The following is a 24651-nucleotide window of genomic DNA, read 5'->3' on the forward strand; positions in this document are numbered from 1 at the left end:
TTGTATTGTGACAAAAATAGTTGACTACTTATGCCATTTATTACACAAGTAAAACTTTGACTCATGCGGAGTTAAATTATAATATAATAGAAAATGAATTTTTAGCTGTTCTACATGCCATTAATAATTTTTGACACTATATCACTATATATGAAACTTTTGTTCACACAGATCATTATGCAATTGGATAATGAATAAATCAATTACTAATGGCAGAGTTACAATATGGTCATTGTTATTACAAGAATTCAATATTACTATTTTGGATAAGCCTGGAAAGGAGAATACAATTATTGATTTTCTATCTAGAATCCAAAATGATAATAAGGATGTTCCTGTGAAAGATAATTTTCCTGATGAATATCTTTTTGAAGTATCTATTAAATCTCCTTGGTTTGCAAATATTGTTAATTATTTGGCCACATGTTGGCTTCATGGAACCTGACCCAGGTTCAACGTTAGTCAGCCAAACAAATCCATACACTACTGGCCCTTTCGACATCAGCCCACGGAGCACGGACCAAAGTCTCACCTGAAGTAGTAGGGGGGATGTTGGAACCAAGTTTCGACACCCTGAGATGGTCATGATGTTGGTTTATACCCCCTTCTCTTGCCTTCATGCAGGTCACTAAGCCTTAGGGATTTATTGATCTACCCTCTATCCCACCCTTCAGTATCTCTCTGAAGGTGTACGATTGACCTTTGTGCAACCCTAACCAGTGGTTTAGGTACTTTTGCACTACTATGACAATGTATTGTATAAGTTTCCAAATTATCTGAAGTCTTTTACTTATCTTACCAATCAATTACAGTTAGTGTCGCATAAACTGATATTCTTTCTTGTGTTCAATTAACATATATAATCACATATATTCACGCATCAAATAAACACTCTAAAATATACCGTATCGCAATATAATCAAATGCATTAACAGAGACTAACTACACAATAATTGTAGAATACTTCTCTTTATTGATATCTTCAACACTTAGACTTTTCTACCAAAACATCCAAAAGCTTAATTGATTCCAACTTCCTAGAACAAACTTACTTAGATCCTTTTTGTACAATCACATGGTCCGTGGACCATGGGTGGATCTTTACAGTCAACTTGACACTTTACAAAATAAGGGCAGACAATCCTTTATCAATCTTGACACCTTTGCGCTCCATGACCACAAAATGCAGAGACTTTACAACTTTATTACACAATTGTAACAAAACATGCGCTGTTAGCCCAAAAACTTCTCTTGGGGGAACCTATTCCCAGCAGGCCCCCAACATAAACATGGTGACCCACCCTCGAGTCACTCTATAGGTGTGAAGATCTCCCAACTCAACCTATATGACAACAACCTCGGGAGTGCGTTGCGCAGCCACCTGCTTCACTTCTTCAACCAACTGCTCTATCAATGGTCCTTAGCTATCAGCCTCAAGCTTCTGCTGAGTCACTTGTAGACTAGCAAGCTTGCCTTCAATGGAGGTTGTGATTGAATAAGCTTAGTCCAACCAAGGCTTCAAGCGCACCTTCAGCACTGCTTCTTTGTTTTGCATTGCATCTACCTGTTCCTTCAGTGTTTTGGCCTCTTGCAGCTTCGCAGGTCTTTGTGTGGGGGTGACAGTGCACATTGTTCCTTTTACCTCATCATAGCACTATTATAGTACTCGCGCCTCTGTCTCCAGCCGATGTACATTAGGATCCTCTTGCAGACTGGTGATGACCTCAAATGACTGTTGAAACAACCATGTGTAGTTTTCTACTGCACTGTCTACTGCCACTATCGCCTTTGTGATAGCGATTGCACACTGCTGCTTTACTTCCGGCGGAGTTGAAGGCTGAGTCTTCAACTACAAATCTGCAATCTATAGGTTTAGCTCCAGCTGAACCTTATCCAAGAGATGAACCTTATCCAACTCTATGCGAGTGTCGTGCACCCCTGTAGGAAGTTTGCGAACGCACACCTCTACCGGTTCTCCCTCAGGAATGGCCAACTTTGGGACCATTTGGCATGCTTCCTCCATAACCTCAACTATGCACTTGTTTTGGTCGGTTACATCATTCATGGTAGCGATGGCAGAGTCTCGTTGTAGGGCCAACTGCACATTATCAATTTTCTACTCACTGATCACCTGTAAAGCACATTGTTCACAGGCCCTCTGCTCCACGTTCACTCCATCCTATAGTAGGTGGAGTGCATCACTAGGAAGCACTACCAAGTTCAACCCTACTCCCTTGAGGGCACTAACAGCATGCTTGTTAGCTTCATTTTCTGTGGTCAGTGCTCCCTCCGGCAGCACTATCACTTGGGACTCCTTTGCATACAACATCCTAGTGGCTTCTCAAGTACTGATGGTGAGGCTGGTGGACACCGTGCTAGCCTGTGATGCACGGATCTACAACTCATGTAGACCCATCCAGATGGCCCCCAATACTTGCTTCTGTTGTTGCTCGAACTATTGTAGTACCTCCATGGTGACATCTTGCACTGTATCTCCAATGTCATTCAAATCTCCCTCGGTTAGGGTGATTGGGTCCAATGACGTCTTACTGGCCTTGGATTTCTTTCGTGACCCAACATTTTTCTGTCCTTTAGGATGATTTATATGGTACAATGCCATCTGCAGGTCTGCTTCATGTTGCTATGTTTTCTCGTCCATTTTTTTCTTTGTTCCGAGTGAGGGAAACCTTGCACCTTTGTTAGAGCCATGCTCTCCTCCACCTATATGGTCTTCTGCCTGATATCCAGCATCATGCTTTTCCTAGGCCTTGTTAGTGACCTCCTTCTTCCTCTTCTAGGCCAACAGTGCCATCTTGAGCTTGGCCTCCTCCATTTTGCACTGCGTAGTGGACTCGCTCGATCCCACCACCGAGTCTGAGGAAGTGCACCACTCTACCGGCCAGCGATCAAGAACTGCATCGATCGTGTCTTTAGTTGCCAAGTAAGGCAAGTCATTTCGCTTCTGTTTAGGGTCCTTCTGTGCTGTGATCGATATGCGCTGAAAGTCTACCTTGAACTCCATGTACTACTGCAGTTTGTAAAACATAGTAGGCAATAATTGCGGCTTGCGATTGATAGCCATGCGTATATTCATTTCCATCAATATCCAGAAGATCTTGCTATCCTTGATGCGCTGAGCATCCTTGGCTGCCCACAGCAAAGTGTATTTTGCCACCTCTGGTAGGTCTAGCGCGACCGAGGGGAATTGACTGTCTTTAGGTAGCTCCTAAGCTACCAGCACAATGGACAACAAGATCCACGCATAGTGGAAGTTCTTGCTGAGCTCCTGTGGCTCGTGGTAGTTCGCGAGGAACTCACCACAGAGATACCACACCAAATTAAACTAAACTCCTTTAGCACATTGGGCTACTAGAGTGATGACGGGTGCCGACACTTCATCTACGTGACACTTTCGAATAAATTTTCCGGCCAAAATCTACGTGACCATCTTGACTGTAGGATTACAGATACTCGAGATGGCATAGCCTCGCAGCTTCTTCACAAGCTTGAATTTCTCTTTCATGGCCTCTGCGAGGGCCAGCTCACCACCTTTTTCGCCAAACATCATGGCTAGATTTTGCCCTGTATAGGGCAACCTTGTGATCCCATGGATCAACCTATAAGCGATGGGTATTGGCTCCTCTAGCCACAAACACCCATCATGCACCAAGCATAGCAGCTGCTTAATGACCAATACTGTAATGGGTGTGAGATTGTAATGCGGCACCCGTAGCAAGTTGAGTAGACTTGCCTTGTCTACACCCCTAAGCCAGTTCTGCGGTTCCAATGCAGTCATCCCAGTGGTTGTGTGAACAACGCAGTGCATTAGTTGTTTTGTTGCCAAGTGAGGGAACTTCTCAGTGTCAGCTAAGTCCCAATCTTCCAATTTCAACAGCAGAACTCGCCTCAAGCGCGGTCCTTCAAAGACAATCTCGTCCAACAGTAGAGGTATGTGCAAGGTGACCTTGCTTTCGTCAAATTCCTTCGAAGCCTTGGTCTTGTCCTTGCATAGAGGTATGTATTCAAGCAACTCAGAGATAGGGTTAGAACCCTCGACCTCAACATCCTCCACTTCCACCCCCAAATACTCATCATCCATCAGGATGTCCTCAATCTCCTACTCTTATGGTTCCAAGTTAATAGTTTTTCTGTTTTCCTATGTGGTGGGCTTGTCCTTCTAAGGGTTTCTTCTAGGCGACGTGTTCACCGGTATCGTAGCCTGCTTGCCCTTCTTATCCTTCATACTCTCTTTGGTCGGGGTAAGATTTGGTTTAGGCATCCATGGTGACTTGGGGAATTCAGCTAGTACCTCTGCAACCTCCAGAGCAGCTCCCTCTACCTCCATAACAACCTCCAGCACAACCCCCTTAGTTGTCACTGCTTTGGCATCCATAGCTTCTGATCCTCCTGAGATCTCCTCATTTCGCACAATCCTCCAATCGCGTAGTTCCCCAACCTAGGTAGTGTAGTTTATAGTCCCGAGCCTCCTTTCAGCTCCCTGGAGCACTAAGATTATGTAACCTTCATATAGTCACCTGACAAGATCACCGGTGTATGGCTTCAATCGGATACCATTCATCTTTCTCTGGAAGGGATCTCCATTCAATTTAACCAACTAAACTGCTCCACTGTCGGTAATCTCCTTAATGACATAGGGCCTAGCTAGTGCATCCTAAATTTCCCTGGAAATTTATCAAACTTGTTGTCATATAACAAAACCATATCATTTACCTTAAATCTACGTAGTTTAATGTGCCCATTATGCCATGCTTTTTCTCACTGTTTTTGGACCTGTTGATGAAATCCAACCAAAATCCTTTCTTCCTCAAGCTCAGTAAGCTAGGTGAGCCTCTCTTCTAGGGCTCCATGGTTCATCATACCCGTGAGTGATGCTATGCGTAGACTAGGAACAATGTATTCCATGGGCATCGCTGCTTCAACACCATATATAAGCCTAAAGGGTTTCTGTCCAGTCAACTTTTTTCACGTATAGGTCCATAGTAGTACGGGTATGCGCAAGTCCCAATCACTTCCCTAAGCATTCCAAACCTTGGTCAGTGCATTCTCCAGTACTTTATTGAATGCTTCTACCATCCCACTAGCCTGTGGGAGATAAGGCATGCTTTTCTAGTGATATACCTGAAATTCCTCTGTCAGCGCACTGATCATTTCATTCAAAAAGTGCGTACCGCGATCACTCATCAAAATCTTTGGACACTCGTCAGTACATACTCAAAGAGAAACTTTGCAGCGGTCATGCCTATGCATTCCTTCATAGGCTGTGCCTCAGCCTGTCGAGTCAAATACTCAGTCGCAGTGATAATGTACCATGCTCCTATCTTCTTTCCTTGAGGCTGAATGGGTCCCAAAAATCTATTTCCAATTTCTCGAAAGGTTGTAACATCATCTGTTGGTTTAGAGACAACTCATCTCTCCACGATGGCCTGCTAGTCCTTTGACACATGTTGGATGCCCTGCTGTAGGCTTTTGAATATTGACACAGGGTTGGCCACCACAACCCTGCATGTATAATCTTCTGCGCGATCGCCCTTCATGCATAATTCCCTCGCATGACACCCCCATGAGCTTCCGAGAGGATACTGCTCCTTTCAAACTCTGGTAAATATCATCATAATACTTCATTAGACTCCATTTTTTACAAATGTCTGGCAATGACAGAAAAGTCTATCATGTGCACCACTAACTCCTTTTTCTGCTTGATGGTTTAGCCTTCTTGGGTAGTTCTTGTCATTAGGAATTGTATGATGTCTTCAAAGTGACCATCCGTGACACACAATACGAAGATATGTGCGTTAGGAAATCCCTCCTCCAAATTAGTGGGCTCTTCCCCCGTTCCGATGCGCGACAGATGGTATGGTCCCGCGTTCAGTTGTCCAGGCTTAACAATAACTTCAAAATCATATTCCTGGAACAATAACAACCGCCTGTAGATTCTCCCCCCTATCACAGGCTTATTGACCAGGTATTTCAATGGAAAATGATAGGTATACATGTTAAAATGTCCACCAAGAAAATAGTGTCTAAAATTTTGGAGTACATGTACCATGGCTAATCCTTCACGCTCAATGGTGGAATAGTTCTTCTCAGCCTTGGATAACCTCCTGCTTGTGAACGCTATAGGATGGTCCAATTCTCCTCCGCTGACCTATGTCAGTACTGCTCCCGGTGCTATACATGACGCGTCTACATGTGCATGAAACTCCTTCTTCCAATCTGGGAAGACTAAAATCGGCGCGGTGACCATTTTTCCCTTCAGCACATTCAAGATTTTCTGACACTCCTCGTTCCAATAGAACGTGACATCCTTTTTCAACAACTTCTCCATGGGCGTGGTGATCTGGGCATAGCCCTTAATAAACATCCTGTAATACCCAATATGTCCCAAGGTTGCGTGCAGCTGTATCACACTCCTCGGTGCCTCTAGGTTAATTATCACTATGATCTTTGTGGGATCCACCATCAATCCTTGTCTGCATACCACCTGACCCAGGAAAGTCCCAAAAGGGACACAAAATAGACATTTCTTTAGATTGAGTGCAATAAGGTACCTTTGACAAGTATCTAGCATTAAGCGCACACTTGCCACATGGAATTTTACCAACCCAAACATAGTCTAGTAATCAAAGTACAACTCCAAAAACTTATGAATGAAGTCTTTTAATGCAACAATGACTACGCGTGAAAAAATCGTAGGCACATTCTTTAATCCAAAAGGCATTACGGTGTACTGAAAACATCCCCATTCAATCACAAAGGTCGTCTTGCTTATATATTCAGGCACGATTTTAATCTGATGGTAGCCAGGGAACCCATCAGTGAAGGAGTATGCTTCTTGGCCACCTACATTATCCAATACCTCATCAGTGAATGGAGTTGGGAAAGGATCATCCACGCAAGCGTCATTCAACTTCCTGATATCTACAGATATCCTTATTTCATTCTTCTGCTCTTTTTCCTGTAGCACCATTGGTCTCACCCAATTAGATTCTTCTAAAGGCTCAATGATTCCTGTTGCGAGCATCTTATCTAACTCTAAGTAGACCTTCTCCTTATACTTCAGATTGAGACGGTAAGGTATTTTCTTAACCGGCTTCACATCTGGTTTTAATGTGATCTTCATAATGCCCAAGTCTCCTATTATCCCCTTTAACTCTGTAAAGTTGGTAGGGAAAAAATCCTGGTATTTACGAAGCAATTCATTGACCTTATCTACCGTCGCGTCATCCCAGTAATCTCCAATCATCGTGAATTTGGGCTTCACCTCCATACCAATATTTATCTGTTTAGTCTTCAGCAGCGCGGTTATATCATAATTCTCGATCGGTGGTCCCTTGACCTCGCAGTGACCCTCGATTTCAAGGATATTTATCTTCCATGGGTCCTCATCTTCTTCTGCAATAGTCACGTTATAACATTCCAGCATGTGGCCCAGCTGAGTAGTCCAATCGAGTTGAATTAGATCCAAAGGATCCTGTGGTATCCTAAAGATCGCTGCTTTAACCTCTTGCAGCACTTCGTCAATATAGTCAAACCCTTCTTCGAAGCTAAACGTCATTATGAACCCTTTGAGAAAAATATCCCATTCTCCTATGCCATGGTGGAGCTGTATCTCCAAGTACTAGTTCATCGGGATGACATCCAAAGTGTGACAAATAAGTGCACCCATTTAGGTTGGGGCTTTGCTCCATAGGCCTTAGCTGATTTGGCCAAGTGAGTGTGTGGATCATCCTTTCAATCATACTTATTTGTGACTCGTACCTTCAACTTCCCAAATTATGTTCTCATCATCCTCCTACACTTGCACCGATCATCAAAACTACCCTTATGCGTACCCCACCATCTCGTAGGTGTAGCGCACAGGGCCTAGTCCAAAGCCCGAAAGAACTGCTTCTCTGGTACTTCCCTCTCAAATGCATCCAAAAAAACATCCACATCATTCAAGCCATCATAAGTGGGAAAATTTCTTACCTCTAACGACACACAACACAACAACCAAGTCATCATGTTACAACTCAATGTGGTTACTTCATGTCGCTGATTCTACCAGCACTCTAATTCCTCATCTGAGTCTGAGTGGTAGGAACTCTTGCAATCCCATGTAATTCATCCATCCACTTTTGGATTCACCCAATCTTGGCCTTGCTCTGTTATCTTATATATGCATTCCAAGTCGTCATTTCTTTCGTAATCGCAGACTAGTTTAGTGTAGCGCAATCCTTCTGTAGGTTCTAGGGGTACTTTTATGCAAAGTGATTTCTTCTCAAATACCATATTTAGCTTGTTATGTTGACTACCTTTTTCATGTCAGTAGCCCAATCAATTCCAAGGAGTGCAGGGTAGGGGTTGCTCTCATCCACAATTTCTATTACTTCAAATCAACCAATCCACTCGTGCCTTCAATATCTACAGTTACTCCTTACAGTCGTGCCATGGGGATGGTCTTCTGCTGATTTTCCATCCTTAACTGAATCGGAGACCACTGCAGTGTGGGTCTCCCCATCGTCTCCCAATTTTGTTTTGGAAAAATATTCGCGTCTGACCCCAAATCTAGAATAACTTTTTCGATTTCATATTCTCCTATCTACAAAGTGAGTCTCATTTCACATCTTGTCCTTGCGTTATGCTTGCCAATCTTCTGTACCATGTGCGGTTCACCCAGAGTGTTTCTGGTGCATCTATTTATAAGTTCTTATAACCCATTCACAACCTTGCTATCACGCAATAGCTTCATACAAATTTCTAGAAAGTTCGTAAGCATAGAAGGGTCCATATCTTAAATAGGTTTATCCCGGCTCCCAAAGGTAGAGGCCTCAAAGAAGCTCTTATTTTCCTCCATGAATGTTTCACGTGCATTCTCCAAATCAATTTCAACCTCCCTCTCTATAGCTTTGTGAACCCATGCGCTGTCTTCAAGCTATTTCCCCTTATCATCGCCTGTTGCAATTTGACTTCAAAGAATGATATTCACATTCGGATCCTCTTCACGAGGCTCAACCCTCATCATCTGTAGGTTCTGAGTCAGATGCGGTGGTAGCACCCCTTTGTCACGTATCCTTGCTATTAGTGTAGGATAGTCCTCAGTCTCATGATCAAACTAAGTACAATATTTGCATGTCGGACGCGTTGGGTTAGTGCATTCGCGGGCATAGTGTCCTAGTCCTCCACAATTGTAACAAATCAGTTGTCCCTGACGTTTGTGAGGTCCTCCTCGTCCTCGTCCATGCCCCTAAAAACCTGTCCGTGCCATCCTAGCACCCTGGTCAGGAGGTCACGTTTCTACCTGAACTCTACAGGCAGATGTTCTATCCATCATTAATTCATTACTTGGGCAGGTGCACTCATCATGCCCTACCAACCTACAGAAGTTGTAGAATAGTTGTTGCAGTGTTTGTACAAACTTCTGTAGCAAATGAAAATGATCAGTTGTATCTTTCCTTGCTACCTGACATATAGTGCACCTCAATGTAGGCCCCACAATGGGTCCTTCTTGGGATTCCAGCCTCAAAGGAATTGGTCCTCCTCCTGTAATATAATTGAAAAATACCGGGTAGTGGTCTTCGTCATGCCCCTGACCTTTACATTTCAAGCACCATATCTCTTCACATGCCTCTGGCCTAACCGTTCTATCCTATTTCAAAATTTGCATTTCAGGGCAAATATTTTGAAACTATGCATGGATCTGCTGAACCCCCAAATTCAGATCTTGCATCGGTGTTTCATGCAGTCTTATTGCAATCTCCAAGGCCTCTACCTGAGTCATAATATTTTGTTGTGACAGTGCAACCCTTAGGTGAGGTAGGAGTGAAGCCATGAACCACTCGCAGTGTTGTCCATCTATTAATTTCATATTAGCTTTGCGGATTTTGCACTTCAATCACTGATCCAACTCCCAAGATGTCTCACTTGGTTTCATCACGATTTCCTTGAACCCCATAATCGACTGCGCTTCCGATTTAGGCCCATTGAACTCTTTATTCAGTGCATTCTAAATCTCTACCAACCTAGCGTTTGGGTTATCATTAGAGTACTTGATGTACCAAGCTAGCGTGTGATCCTGCAAAGCACTAACCAACATCGCCTTCTTCATGTGATCGTTTGTGACACCCTGAGCTTCCCATACAACTTTTACGATGAACCAGAACTGGTACGAGTCCTCATTTCCTAAGCCCTTAAACAATGGCAGCTTCACTAAATTCACCATGTTGAAATGTGGTGGAGGTGGTGGTGGCATGGGTGAAGTCGCAGGTGACGGTGGTGAAGGTTGAGGTGGTGTGGGTGGAGGTGGTAGTCATGGGAACCCTTGTTTTATCAACTAAACTACACTTCATGGAGAAGCCTACACTACTCCCTCTTCATCAGTCAAAGGAGGTGAAATCAGTGGGCAATATTCAAGACCCTTTTTTCCTTCGTTCCTGTAAGTATTTCCACATCATGTAGCTCTGAACATCAAGGTAGATGCATAACCCATTTTTCGCACAACAACATCTTAATACATGTATTTAAAGACTTCAAGTACTTACCTCACGGACCTTTAAAAAAGCATTGCTCCACCTCCCTATAACTGACTAAGGTATCGACCACAAATTCTGTCACAAACCCTCTTATGATACGATCAATCCAATGATCGACAACACAGGCGATCTTATCCTTAGAGGTTTCCAGTTTCTGTACTAACTCCGGGGTCCAGACAATAGTACCATCAAGCCTCCACCTTTCTTGGCTATTCGCTAGCTTCATGATCAACTCGTATAACTCAACTGGAAAGGAATAGAAAAGGATCTCATGGATTTCTGTATACAGGTATATGTCTAGCCACTATTCCTTTGTCAACTGTAGATTTCTATTCTCTTACGCTGTGAATTCATGGATATTCCTATCCAATCAGTCTTTGATCTCTTTCTTAGTTGGATTCCAGTTATACGACATCACACATATCTCATGAAGATTTCGGTTTTGGCAAGGGAACCATTTGTTGGGTTCGTGCACCCTGACCCAGGCTCAGAATTAGTCAGCTAAACAAATCCCTACACTACTAGCCCTTTCGGAATCAGCCCACGGAGCACGGATCGAAGTCTCACCTGAAGCAGTATGGGGGGATGTTGGAACCAACTTTTCGCACCCTGAGATGGTCATGATGTTAGTTTATACCCCTTGATCCTGCTTTCGTGCAAGTCGCTAAGCCTTAGGGCTTTATCGATTTACCCTCTATCCCACCCTTCAGTACCTCCTCGAAGGTGTACGATTGACCTTCGTGCAGCCCTAACTAGTGGTTTAGGTACTTTTGCACTCCTATGACAATGTATTGTACAGGTTCCCAAGTTATTTGAAGTGTTTTACTTATCTTACCAATCAATTACAGTTAGCATCGTGTAAACTGATATTCTTTCTTGTGTTCAATTAATAGATATAATCACATATATTCGCACATCAAATAAACACTATAAAATAAACCCATATTGCAATATAATCAAATCATTAACAGAGACTAACTACATAGTAATTGCAAAATACTTCTCTTTATTGATATCTTCCAGTTTAATATAGACTCTATCCGCCTTGCACACATAGCTGCAGGGGTCCGCGCACTCAGCTATGTACTTCCATGTTAGGCCTCTGCACACTTAATTGTAGAGCCTCTACCTATGCTAAGACCCGAAAACACTTAGACTTTTCTACCAAAACTTCCCAAAGATTAATTGATTCCAACTTCCTAGAGCTTACTTACTTAGCTCTTTTTTATACAACCCCATGGTCCGAAGACCATGGGTAGATCTTTACAGCCGACTTGACACTTTACAAAATAAGGGCGGATAACCCTTTATGAATCTTGACACTTCGCACTCCGCAACCACAAAATGTGGAGACTTTACAACTTTATTACAGAATTGTCCCAAAACATGGGCTTTTAGCCCCAAAACTACTCTTGGGAGAACCCATTCCCAACACCATAGGAAAGTTACCTTCATATTTGTCTCCTCGAGAGAAAAGGAAAGTTATTCAAACCAGTGCATCTTATTCATGGATAAATGGAGAATTTTACAAAATAAGTCCTAATTTAATCATTCAAAGATGTGTCAGAGAAGATGAAGTACCAGAAATATTAAATGCTTGTCACTATGAACCATGTGGAGGACACTTTGCTGATAAAAGGTTATCCTATAAAACCCTTCTCTTAGAATATTATTGGCCTTATCTTTTTAAATATGCCAAATAATATGTTAAGTGATGCGATAGTTTCTAGAGAATGGGAAAGCCTATTCCTTTAGATGTTATGCATCTACAACCTCAGGTACTTATTGAACCCTTCGAAAAGAGGGCTCTAGATTTTGTTGGTCCAATCAATCCACCATCAAAGCAAAAGAGGTACCTTCTTGTTTGTATATATCATGTCACAAATTGGGTAGAAGCTAAACCACTTCCTTTTGCTACTGAAAATGTTTTAGTTTCATTTCTTTTTTAGGATACTTTCACTCTTTTTGGTGTCCCAAGGGAAATTGTGACAGATCAAGGTACTTAATTTACATCCAAGTTGATGCAAAAGATAATGGAGGAATACAAAATCAAACATCAGAAATCCACTCCATATCATCCACAAGCAAACAAACAAGTTGAATCTACTAATAAAGTACTTGAAGCAATTCTTACAATGGTTGTGCATATGCATATAAGTGATTGGGCAGAAAAGCTTCTAGAATCTCTATGGGCATATCGTACCACATGGAGAAATACAACAAGGAATACTCATGAACTTGTTTATGGGAAATAAGTCATGTTTCCTAGTAAGTTCCAAATAAAGACCTTCAAAACAACAGTCAAATTGGGTCTTAATCTATAAGAAGCCCAAAAACAAAGAATGGAGAAATTGAATGAACTTGATGAGATATAATGCCATGTTGTTCACATAAAAAACATAGTTCAAAAACAAAGATCCAGATGGCATGATAATTTTATTAAAGATAGGAAGTTCGAGTCGAGTGATTGGGCATTGCTTTTTTATTCTAAATTTAAATATTTTCAAGGAAAATTTCAAACTCGCTGGCTTCGTCCTTATGAGATTGAAACTATATTTGATAATGGAGCAATCAAAATTGAAACCATTGATGAAGAAAAAGTAACTTTCCTTGTAAATGGTCATAGATTACGAATATATCATAAACCATTAACAAAGGAAGAGTTCAAAAGAAATAGGCAAGATAATATTGATTTGAAGTTGGTTAAGGAAGATTCTTCTTCCTCTCCAACTTAGCATTCTACTTTTCTTTTCAAGAAAAAAAAGTAGATATATATATATATATATATATATATATATATATATATATATATATAATTGTATAAACATGAAAACCAACATTGTTGGCATGTTTATATTGAAAATATAAGTTGAAAACCAAGAATTCTTAGCAACCTAGATTTTCTTTGAATTTCCCTATTCTTGCCCCATTTATTTTATTCCTCTTTGCAGAAATAAGATAGATATAGAATTGCCAATAATTTGCATCTCTCATGAAATTTTGCTATTGACTTGACATATTAAAACCAAAGCAAATGAAGATCATGGCCAGAGCAACCTGAATGGAGATCACAGATAAAGAAACTTGAGAAAATTAGTAAGGTCGAATGAAAGGTATGTAAATATTAGTCAAATCATAAAGTATAAACATTGAGTTATGATATAAATAGATGAATATAACCCTTACCTCCACCATATTATGTAATGATTACCTTTGTCATGACATAATATTAGTTTACACAAATTTTTGATAATCATCACGAAATGTGAATGACATTAAAACCTTGTTATTGTTTAAATTCATTCACCTTTATCTGTATATATATCCCATTTATCCCATACACTATCCCATTTCCTTCGCATTATATCCCACTTCCTTCACCTCTATTTCATTCTCTTTTTCTTAAAACACCTCACTTGCTACCTAAATTATGTTCCCGTCCTTGCTACACTCCATAATCTTGTCAAAAAGGGAAATTAGGGGTTGAAGTTTCCTCACCATGCTAGTTATTATGTGTTCTAAGCCAAATGGGGCCAATTTTCTTGAAGCTTATCCATAGGTAAAGAAGCAATTGCAGTAGGCACGGTGCTTACAGTTCTTTGAAAAGTTTGATGGGCACGATAAGGAGGTTACAAATTCGTTTGCTTGGGCATATGATGGTACAGGAGAAGAAATTGGAGATATCAGGCTGGTCTTGACATATTCGTTCATGGAAGAAGCTAGAGGATTGCCAGGAAATGGGGAAAGTTGGTTTAAAAACTGAAAATCAAAGAAAAAGATTGGGAAATCTTCCTAAAAAACTGAGGTATGGACATCTCCATTTTTAAGAATGGAATTCGAGTAAAAGTTTTAAGAACTAAACAGAGGAATCTATTGTTAATCATTCAAAATTCCATAACCTGTGAGGATAGGTTTGGGAATATGTTCTTTTATCATACTTGGTTGATGATGTATTTTATTGATGGTAGTGAAATCAATTTGCCATATTTCCTGGTTTGTAGTTTAAGAAAAATGGCTGCTAATATCCAAAGAAAAATACAGTCTATTGAAAGTGCTTTGTATCATCACGAGTTAGTAAAAATCTTAATTGAAGCCCATTTGAACATTAAAGGGGATAATTGGGAGGATTTTCTGGTTCTAATTCATTTTAAGGAAGTTGAGCAAGATTTGTTAGGTCCCTATACTACTAGTGTAACCCCTTATTGTTATTAGTACAACCCCCTTATTATATTGTTGTGCCCATGCAGTTTCCATAATGTTATTATTGTGCCCCATAGAAGCCCGCTATTGTTATTATTGTGCCCTTACATTATTATTTTTACGTCATCTCTGATTATATTATGACCCCTTAGACTCCTATATATAGAAAGGGGGTCTTGTCATTTGTATCATCCAAGAATTGTTCATTTGTGTAATGTAAAGGAGGTTGCCTCCTCGAAGAGGCTTATTTGTAAGGCGTTTATCTATCTTTTCTATTTTTTTGTGAGATGGTTTCATAACATTTCGTATCAAAGCTTTGGATTCTAGGTTTCGCTGCTCCAAACAGGTCATCAAGGCATTTTCACTATAACTTTTTTTCTGGGATGTTTCGAAAGCTAAAAAAAAAAAAATTGAGAAGAACTCTCGTTGAAACTATGGTCCAAATTTCCGATCTTGTCTCACTATACTTTTGGCAATATGATCTGAGGAAGTTATGGTTTTTGCAAGCTCTAGAATTTCATCTAAAACAGACCATCGTTGAATTTTCTCTATAACATTTTCTATACGAATTTTCAGAAGCTAAAAAAAAAACCCATTTGAGAAGAAATAGGTATAAACCTCAGATCTGAATTTCAGATCTTGTTTCATTATATTTGCAGATATATGATCTGAGGAATTTAGGGTTTTTGCAGACTCCTGAATTACATTCTAAACCGGTGACCTTGGGAAAATCGTCATAACTTTCTCTCTAAGCATCAGATTGAAATTTCTTAAGAAGTTATAAAAATACGACAGAGTGTATTTTGTTTGGGTATAATTTTTAGAACATGAAGTTGAAGCAGTGACATGCGGAACGTCTTACAAGTTCACTCTACTAAACTGGTCTATAATTAGGTCATCACGGGAGGTTGGGAATAAATCTTTCTTCGGGAATCCAATTGCGATCAGAATCGTGGAGTTAGAAGGAGGACTCAGAGTGCTATTACAGACCCAAATTTCAAAACTTAAAGATCCAAAATTACAGAGTTACAGTCGTTTCAAGATTGAGCTCATAAAATTAAGAAAAGACGAGATGAGGAAGTTTGATGGCAAGGATCCGGTAAATTGGGTACTACAAATGGAGAAATATTTTGATCTACATGGTGTACCACTGTTACAAAAGGTATGTATTGCATGTCATTATTTAGAACCAAATCAATTTTTATGGTATAAAGGGATTTGTTCTCATAAACCACTTGTCACTTGGTCAATTCTTATGGAGGAAATGATAACACATTATGAGGATACAAATAGAAACACCCTCTGTAGCCAATTGATAAATCTCAAACAAAAGGGTTCAATGGCATAGCACATTGAGGACTTTCAAAAATTGAATATAAGGGTAAATGATATTCCAGAGAAGCAAAGGATTTATGTCTTCATAGGCATTTTAAAGGAGAACATTCAACATGAGGTTCATCTTTTGGAACCTCATTCATTGGAGAAGGCATTCAGGTTGGCAAGAAAAATTGAAAGCGAAATTATGGAAACAAGGAATCCCACCACTCGCGACTATAATTATGGAAGCTTTTTTTCTCCTATCCTTCTACAACCTATAAGGTTTACACCACAACAATTGGAAGAAAAAAGAGAAAAAGGGATTTTTTAAAATTGTGATAGCAAATACACTAAAGGTCATAAGTGTGTTGAGAAGAAATTATTTTACATAGATTATGAAGAGGAGGAAGAAAAAGATCAAGAAACATCAAAAGAAGAGGATATACACCAGGAACCAACCCCAGAGAAAGAAGAAATGGATCTGACCATATCTTGTAAAGCATTGGCAATAATTTCCACTCCTCAAACTCTCAAGATAGAAGGACATATCAAGAAGAAAAAGGTTCAAGAAGTGAAAGATCACATCGATAAAGAAGAAATGAATCCGACCATATCTTGTAATGCATTGGCCGGAATCACCACTCCTTAAAATATCAAGATAGAAGGACATATCAAGAAGAAAAATGTTCAAGAAGTGAAAGATCACATTGAGCATCAAGAAATGAATCTGACCATATCTTCTAATGCATTAGCCAGATTTACCACTCCTCAAACTATCAAGATAGAAGGACATATCAAGAAGAAACATATATATACATTTTTTTTGGACTTAGTCTCGAAGTATCCATAGTAAAAACCATATTTCTGTCAACGTTTGAAATCCCAACAAGGATCCATCATCAGGACCATTCTGAATGATGATAGAAGAAGAGCTTTGTGAAAGGATAAATAGTTAAAGAAATATTTTTATTGAAAGTCGGCTAATAACTTTATTTTAATTTTAATTTTAATTTTTATTATTAATAGTAATAATTAATATTCTAAATAGTAAATAAATTATTATTGTTCTTCTTGATATTGTTATTATTATTATTTATAATTATCATAATTAAATTATTCTTATTTATAGATTTAATTCTTAAATAATACTAGTTTTAAAATTTTTATTTAGTTTTCAAGTATGAAAATAATTCATAATAATAATTATTAATTTATTAAGAATAATAATTATTTTATTCTATTTTATTTTAATTTTATTATATTTTTATAATATAATAAAATAACATAAGTAGATTTTATTCTTAGTTAAAAACTGATTATTATTATGATTGATTTGTTAATATTATTATTACAATTATTATAAGTATAAATAAAATAACCTTAAATTTTAATTATATTAATTATTATAAAACCTAATCCTAATATCTATTTTAATTCATAGAAGAAAAAAAAAAAACTACCAGGTATGTTTTTTGGGTTCTAACCTTTTGATTAAGGGGATCCAACTACCATTGATCTCGATACCATTGTCCCGATTGATATTATGTGGGTGTTTTATAATCTCAAGAGCCTCCCTAATCTTCCTTCTTTGATGTTGTTCTTCCCTTGCGATGATTGAGGCATTTTCCAAACAAACCTGATGTTTTGTTTCTGAGGAATGCTCTGCAAATGCTGAAGTACAAGATATTCCGTTCTTGATATCAGCTCCATGTTCTTTCAGTCTTTTATGCAAAGAACGACGTATTTCATCAATGTAACTTTTGCCATAGGAACAATCAATTTTGTAAACTCCCTTGAGCTGTTGTCTATCAATATCATCTTTGACAGACCTCATACCTTGCTTAATTGTTCCAGGTTCTAAGAGCTGAGTGACTATGCCTTTCCTTCTTAGGATGTTGGCAATCTTATCTGTTACTCCTTGGATATATGGCAGGAAAGCTCTACTAGATTGGTTAAGGTCTTGGGCCTTAGGTATTTTAGATAGCACCCTCCTTTCTGCTCTCTCTATGGCTATCTTAATTTCTTTATCTTTGTGGCCTATACTCTTAAACACCGAAGATAAATGTTCCTTCTCTTCCCTAATATTTTCAGAGTCAGAGATTCGAAAGGCCCTAATGGCAAGAGTGTTAAGCACACTAATTAAAAACTAAATAAAAATTTCAAACTAGTATTATTTAACAATTAAATCTATAAATAAGAATAATTTAATTATGATAATAACTATTATCATTTAAATTTAAGGATTATTTTATTTATACTTATAATGATAGTAATAATAATATTAACAAATCAATTATAATAATAATCAGTTTTTAGCTAAGAATAGAAGTCTACTTATGTTATTTTATTATATTAAAAAAATTAAATTAAAATAGAATAAAATAATTATCATTCTTAATAAATTAATAATTATTATTATGAATTATTTTCATAATTGAAAACTAGTATTATTTAACAATTAAATCTAATAATAATAATAATAATAATAATAATAATAATAATTTATTTACTATTTAGAATATTAATTATTACTATTAATAATAAAAATGATAAATAAAAATTAAAATAAAGTTATTAGTCGACTTTCAATAAAAATATTTCTTTAACTATTTATCCTTTCACAAAGCTCTTCTTCTATCATCATTCAGATTGGTCTTGATGATGGATCCTTGTTGGGATTTGAAACATTGACAGAAATATGGTTTCTACAGTGGATACTCTGAGACTAAGTTGAAAAGAAAAATATTCAAGCAGTGAAAGATCACATTGAGCATCAACAACAAGTTCTCCAATTTTTATAGGATAATGCCACTTTGGTGCAGAATCGAATGAAACAACATGCAAATCAACATTAGAGTGAAAGAAGTTTTGATGTAGGCGATTGGGTATTTTTATGGCTACAACTTAAGCAAGCTATTTATGAGAAGGAAATGTTGGCAATACTACGTGCACTTAAGAAATGTCGACCTTACCTAATGGGAAGACACTTCAAGGTAAAAATGGATCATGATAGTCTTAAATACTTTTCAGAACAAAGATTATCTTTAGAAGAACAGAAAAAATGGGTCACAAATATGTTGGGTTATGACTTTGAAATTATCTACAAAAAAGGGAAGCAAAATGTTGTTGTAGATCCACTCTCAAGAAAGGATGAGGATGTGGAAGCATTGTTTTGTGCTATTTCTATTATCCAACCAGATTGGATAAACAAAGCAAGGGATGAATGGAAGAAGGACAAAGAAGTGTGGCCACTCATTCAAAAGTTGCAGAAGATCCTAGTTCAAACAATATTGCCAGAACTTGATGAGGAAGGAAAAATTATATTGGAACTTGGAGCAGTCATAGAAACAAGAACCCAACAGCTACGAAATCGATCAATTTCAGATTTTCTCATCATGTGGAAGAAATTACCCGCCGAAGATCCCACACGGGAGGACAATAATTTTATACAAAAGCATCAATAACTACTCAAGCATTGAGGACAACACTTTTTGAAGGAGAGGAGCATCTTAGGTCCCTATACTACTAGTGTAACCCCTTATTGCTATTAGTACAACCCCCTTATTATATTGTTGTGCCCATGTAGTCCCCATAATGTTATTATTGTGCCCCATAGAAGCTTGCTATTATTATTATTGTGCCCTTACATTATTATTTTTAGGTCGGCTCTAATAATATTATGACCCCTTAGACTCCTATATATAGAAAGGAGGTCTTGTCATTTGTATCATCCAAGAATTGTTCATTTGTGTAATGTAACGGAGGTTTCCCCCTCGAAGAGGCTTATTTCTAAGGCATTTATCTATCTTTTCTATCTTTTTGTGAGCTGGTTTCATAAAAAAATGAATCTAGTCCTAAGATAAGAAGAAGTCACTGAAAACTTCCCTGAAACCCTAAGCTTCAAAATGAAATACCTGCCCAAGAAATTCCACAAGATGAGCACACATAGAAAGATTCTGATGATGAAACCCCTCTTACTAATGTTTTAGAGAATCTTAGAAAGAATAAATTTATAAGTACACATGAAGGTACATCAAAGGAAGGAACATAGAAAAACAAAAGTATAAAGAGAAAGCAAGCTCTCACTACTGAAAGACCATCAAGAAGAAGTGCATGACTTATAAAATCAACCATTAACTAGTCTTCAGGTTTTGTTGATTTAGAAGAAGAAGAAGTAGAGAAATACCATCACCAATTGCAAGTCCAACAAGAAAAACCCCATAAATCAACCCTATTCAACAAGAAATCTATGACTATATAGAATCTCTAGAATAGAAAGTACAAGGAAAAATTGTTGATTTATCATCAAATCAAGAAGAAATTCTGAGTGAAGAAGTTCATTTCAACCCTCCAAAAGAATCCAAAATTGAAAATGTTCTGAAACAGGAAATTTATGAACTATAAGTGTTAAAAACGTTTCTGAAACAGGAACATGAAGCAATTAAAGTATAGAATGACATTCAAAGGACTCAAAATGACAATATTCTCTTTCATATTTGCCACTAGTAAAGGAAAAACAAGAAGTTAAAGGATAAACATAAACTTTTGAAAAGTAAAATCAGGGGTTTGCAATGTAGCATTCTAATGAAGAAACCAAGGATGGCAACCAAAACCAAAACTAGAAAAATAGAGAATACTAATTTAGATGTTCTTACTCAAGCTTTGGAGGTATCTTAGTGATAGAGTGGGTCACAAATTTTGAAATTTTGTGCATGAATAAATTCAATATATTATGTGTGGGGGAATGTTGAAGAACAAAATTGTTCCTTTTTGACACATTCCGTAAACTCCATTCACTTCATTCTCTTCATTTTTGACCATAATAATATCAATAAGGTGTCATCTTGCAAGGTTATTGGCAAAAGTAGGAACCTAATCTTATTTTATTCATATTTTCATTGTTTCCTTATTGTTTGATTTAATATTTTCGTAAGCTACTGAATTGCACCAATTCTACAACTAATGATTGATTTTGCAACTTACTTGAAGAATATTTAGGTTCTGAGACACCAATTGAGGAACGAAATGTATGGATAGGTATATGACAACTAGCATAATGATATCCACATATATTGATGATCCAACAAGGTGATAAGGATGTTGTATGAGCAAGTCAACGTGGAAGTCAACCCAGCGGAAAAGGAACCAAAGACGAATCAGGCGAGCGAGAAGATTGATGATAATAATGAAATTGATATTTTGCCTCATGATTTGCTTCTCTGATTGAAAATCATGAAGAATCACTATTTCATGTTATCTTGTGTTATTTTTAGACTGTTTTTTGAGCAGGATAGGCTTAGAAATACCCAAACAATTTATTGAAGGAGGCTATAAAACCTTCCTCTCGGCATGACGATGACACACAGACTTGTTGATATTTTGAAATAATCTTTACAATTATAAAGGTGAGATTTTTATTCCTCTATACGCTGTGTATTAATGTGTGTTTAATCCTTGTTGTTTGTTGCATACCTACAACTGACAGAAGCTCCCCCTGGGAATTGTAAGGTATTATTTTATTTTTAGTTAATATTTCAGTTTTGAATCTTAATTTTTGTAGCATTAGATTATCTCATCTGATCTTTCAGTTTTGATTTTTAGTGAATGCTTATGACAATGAGAATAGAGTTATAATAGAGTTTGTTGAAGATTTCTTCCATAGTCCTAATCATTTCATTGTGCGAAGGATCAATTATGCACATGTAAATTGTGAAGAGTAGAATCATTTAATTTCAAATTGCAATAAGGAGCATAAGTGTGATTTATATTTTCCACTGTGATATTTTAATTTTGCACTTAATATTTAGTTTCATTTCTCTTAGTGAGAAGCAGATCTAGATTTATTGGTGTGATATTTATTTCTACAATGTTACAACAATTTTCTTTCCTGCAAGTGTAAAGATAATTTGGATTTGATTTTTCAATTTACTTATGCATTTCAATTTATCTTTATTCCTGTCAGTGTGATATTTTCCTTTCTTACAAGTGACAATTTCTGAGATAAAACATGTGAATGAAAACATCCTAATTTAATTTGAAAATTTACTCATGTAATAAATAATCCTAGCACAACTGGTGCACATACACTTCATCATTTTACAAGCCCTGGTCGATAATTTATGCAGTAATTTAAACGTAATTAAATTATGAAACAAAACCCTTGGCATGTGCCTTGTTGTGGGCACACTTTGATGTGACCTATTAGACTATGTTGCGCTTGTACATATTGTACATAGGAATATGATCATTTATCTCCTTTTTTTGTTTGGTGTGTGATGCAAGTATTTTTCATGCCTTATTTATGCCAAAAATCCAAAAAAATTATAAAATTCAAAAAACCAAAAAATATATGGTCCTGTTTTTACCTCATCTATGTTTATGCCTTTCATTATGTGATCTAACCTTGGGTCTAGTCTTTCTCAATGGTTTTCATAGGATAGGATGGCATTTTTGTTATGACGTCCATGGACCTTAGGTGTGTTTCTATTGAAATTGGCATATAGGGGTTGGTCATATATCACTATCACCAATGCATTATTGGCTGTTAGTGCCATATTTTTCCTTAGGTCCTACCCCATCAAGTCGAGACTTTCACCACTTCCTTTATGCATGTCATAGCTTGGCGGTAGAACTTACTTGCTCATGGATACCCTAGTTAACACATTTATACCATATTGATGTCCATGTAGTCATTTATACTCATCTTTTCGAAATTTCTCCTTCTGAATCACCATGACCTAGAATTTGAGCCTCATGTCCTCTTCCTCGTCATATTTATGGCCATGCCCCATGAAGATTCTACCACTTTTATCCCTTGTGATTGTCATTTTTATTAGCCTACTTCTGCATGATGAACCTTACTTTCTTCATTCCATCGGCATCATCTACTTGGCCTACCATTCACTTCCACTTGGTGTTTTACCCTTTCTTGGAGGAACCACTGCAATGAGTGGTCTTATTAGCCAACCTCTTGTCCTCATTTTATCATTAGGAGTTCCATCATGAGGTGAATGAGTTTCTACCCTCTATAGCACTTGTTCCTCCAAGAGTAGTTTTATTTAAGCTCATTTCAGACTCCTTAATTTAGAAAAGATTATTGAGTGAACTTGTCTACTTCAAGCTCATTAAAGTACATGAAGTATTGTCTACATGTAGGAATTTACAGGGTAAGTTCCTCAGAAGGAATACCAAAAGGACACCGCTCACAACCAGATCTCAAATCAATACACCAGTATTTTTGACGTGGTTAAAACCCTCAGAGTGTAAGGAGGGAAACAGTCCACGGCCTGTCCAAACGTGGGTACAGACAATTTATTAATCAAAGAATGAAAATTTACATAAGCTTCTCTCATGCACGGATTACCCGAACAATGACCCTCCATGCGCTTTAAATAGAACTCATGGAACAATCGGGTGTCAAGCCACGGATCAAGTGTCGGTAATACCGAGGTGAGAGTGAACCGTCGGATCACTACATATCGTGACCGTCGGATTGTAAGTTACAAAATGTACAACGGTAAAGAAACACACTTTACCTAACTCTAACCTAACTCTATGCTAGACCAAGTTGAACTTAACTATATCCTATGTGTCGGAATATCCTAACATACCTAGTATAAGTTTAACCCTTTTCTGTAGTGGGATAGACTAGTTACAAATGTAGGATTTTACAGGGTAAGTTCCTCAGACAGAAAACCAAAGGACACCACTCACAAACAGATCATAGATCAATACACCAGTACTTTTGGCGTGGTTAAAACCCTCAAAGAGGGAAATAGTCCACGGCCTGAGCCAATGCGGCCACTTCAGGCAATTTATTAATAAAAGAATGAAATTTTACATAAGCTTCTCTCATGGATGGTTAACCTACAAATTACCCTCCATGCTCTTTAAATAGAGATCATGGACCAATAGGGTGTTAAGCCATGGATCAAGTGTCGGTAATACCGAGGAGAGAATGGACCGTCGGATGACTACATATCGTGACCGTCGAATTGTAAGTTACAAAATGTACATAGTAAAGAAACACACTTTACCTAACTCTATTCTAGACCAAGTTATACTTAACTATTTCCTATGTGTCGGAATATCCTAACATCCTCCCTTAAGAACAACTTGGGATAGGATTGAAGGATTTACAAATATGACACAATAGGAGAAGGAAGGAGGCACTAGAGCCTATCCCCCCTTAGTGAAAACTTCCTTAACTCCAACCATAAATCGAAGTTTAGTGAACTTCGCCTATGTGAGAGCCTTTGTAAAGATGTCTACAACTTGAGCATCTGTTGAACAATATTGCACTTCAAGAACATGGTCGTGAATGAGCTTTCTGATGAAGTGCATGTGCAGTTCAATGTGTTTGCTGCGCTGATGTTGGACTGGATCTTTGCATAGTTTAATGGCACTTTGATTATCACACCAAAGTGTAGTCGGATGTTGCTGCTGAAAGCCAAACTCTGACAGGATATGACAAAGCCACAAGGCTTCCTTACTAGCTTCTACGACACCACCATACTCTGCTTCTGCTGAAGAAAGAGAAATGGAACCTTGTTTCTTGCAAGCCCATGTAATAGGTCCTAAACCAAGAGTGAACAAATAACCT

The sequence above is a fragment of the Pinus tabuliformis genome, chromosome Q, assembly GCF_031772625.1.
Source record: "Pinus tabuliformis cultivar Carrire ecotype Pingquan chromosome Q, CPIR1, whole genome shotgun sequence".
Taxonomy (NCBI): Eukaryota; Viridiplantae; Streptophyta; class Pinopsida; order Pinales; family Pinaceae; genus Pinus; species Pinus tabuliformis.